Source organism: Branchiostoma floridae, chromosome 2 (assembly GCF_000003815.2).
Source record: "Branchiostoma floridae strain S238N-H82 chromosome 2, Bfl_VNyyK, whole genome shotgun sequence".
Classification (NCBI taxonomy): Eukaryota; Metazoa; Chordata; class Leptocardii; order Amphioxiformes; family Branchiostomatidae; genus Branchiostoma; species Branchiostoma floridae.
The window spans coordinates 28827913-28829745 of NC_049980.1; the positions used below are offsets into that span (position 1 = coordinate 28827913).

At 46.4% G+C, this 1833-nt stretch overlaps 1 protein-coding gene across 1 annotated transcript in view; it reads left to right on the forward strand.

Moving 5' to 3' along the window:
- The window catches only part of LOC118410354 (small conductance calcium-activated potassium channel protein 2-like), a gene marked incomplete in the record, with an annotated part of 141176 nt that extends 139806 nt beyond the window's left edge, over window positions 1-1370 (forward strand). Inside the window, 1 exon segment of the mRNA XM_035812037.1 lies at window positions 777-1370.
- Window positions 1371-1833: the final 463 nt, after the last annotated feature.

Here is a 1833-nt window from a genome sequence, read left to right on the forward strand (position 1 = left end):
TGGATTGGGGGGGATGAGTATGGATTGGTAGGGATTCGGCAGGGATGGGTGGGGGATTGTAGGGATGGGGTGGGGATTGGTGGGGAATGAGTAGGGATTGGTATGGATGAGTGTAGATTGGTAGGATGGGTATCGATTGTTTGGATGAGTGGGGATGAGTAGGGATTGGTAGGGATGAGTATGAATTGGTAGGGATGGGTGGGGATGGTAGGGATGGGTGGGGATTTGTAGGGATGAGTATGGATTTGTGGGGATGAGTGACGATTGGTGGGGATGAGTATGGATTGGTAGGGATGGGTATGGATTGGTAGGGATGGGTGTGGATTGGTAGGGAAGAGTATGGATTAGTTGGGATGAGTGAGGATTGGTGGGGATGAGTATGGATTGGTAGGGATGGGTATGGATTGGTAGGGATGGCTGGGGATGAGTATGGATGGGTATGGATGGGTGGGGATTGGTAGGGATGGGTGGGGATTTGTAGGGATGGGTAGGGATTGGTAGGGATGGGTGGGGATTGGTAGGGATGGGTGGGGATTGGTAGGGATGGGTGGGGATTGGTAGGGATGGGTGGGGATTGGTAGGGATGGGTGGGGATTGGTAGGGATGGGTGGGGATTGGTAGGGATGGGTGGGGATTGATGTGCATGGAACGTCTGTAATCATTACGGGAGGTCCTGTCTGCCTGTGACTGTGCCTATTGCCTATCCTTTGTGTCTAGTATGCATGTGGGTGCTTTCTCATTTGCATACTTGTGACTGGCTACATGCGGCCGTTACCCTGTTGTTTTTGTAGTTGTCGACGTAGGACTGACATGGACTATAAAGTATTGGCGTAATGTTTCTTTTCCTGTCGTAGTTGTAGTAGTAAAAATTGATGATTTGCCATGTAATGTAGTGCAAGCAGGCCTGCGGTTGGACAGTCATAGGCGACCTCTAGCGGGAACGAGACATATTGTCGCGCGAGAATTCAGACAATCATATGGACGATAGCTATTGTGTCACCAAACCTGTCTATCACCAACCCTGACCATGACCACATACAATTTTTTTCCGGCCACGATTTGTTATACTGAGAAAATACTGTATCATATCGCCAATCATGCCAAACACAAAAAAACTTTTTTTTTATCACAGTGACAAAATTCTTAGCAAGCATTTTGTTGAAAGGACACAAGTAGGATACAATTGAAGTGAAAAATATTTTCAGATCACGACAGCTTTTCCTTTTGATCAGTGATCGAAAGTGCACATGGCATTGACTAACAGTGGAACAAAGAAAGACAGCTTCGGCTTTTTCAGCCGCTCAATTATACGAATTCGTACTTAGCTGATTTCGATGGGAAGGAAACACGATTACAAATTGTGAAGTTCAGTTTATAGTACTTAGGATCCAGTGATTATGGTTTAAGCTTTGCTCTCCTTCTATTGAAGTTGTAAACCGCAGAATCATTCATTACTTTCGTAACGTCACCTTTTAGAAAGAAATTGCTATTACATTAACACGCGATGGTCAACTTGAAGTAACGTTGCGTGTACAACTGTGTGTGTATGTCGGTGCGTGTGTGTGTGCTGTTTGTGTATGTACGCACGAATGCATGTGTGTTCGTGTGTCTCGCACGTGTGCACGTGTTTATGTATGCGCGCGTGTGTGTGTGAGAGAGTATGCCTGTGTGCATGCATGCACATATGTATGTGTGTGTGTGTGTCCGCGTGTGTGCGAGCGTGTTTGTGTGTGTGTGTGTGTGTGTGTGTGTGTGTGTTTGCGCGTCTGTGTCTGTGTGATTTTGTGTCTTAGCCAATGCAATAATCGAAGTTGTGCTAACGGGTTTTGTGCT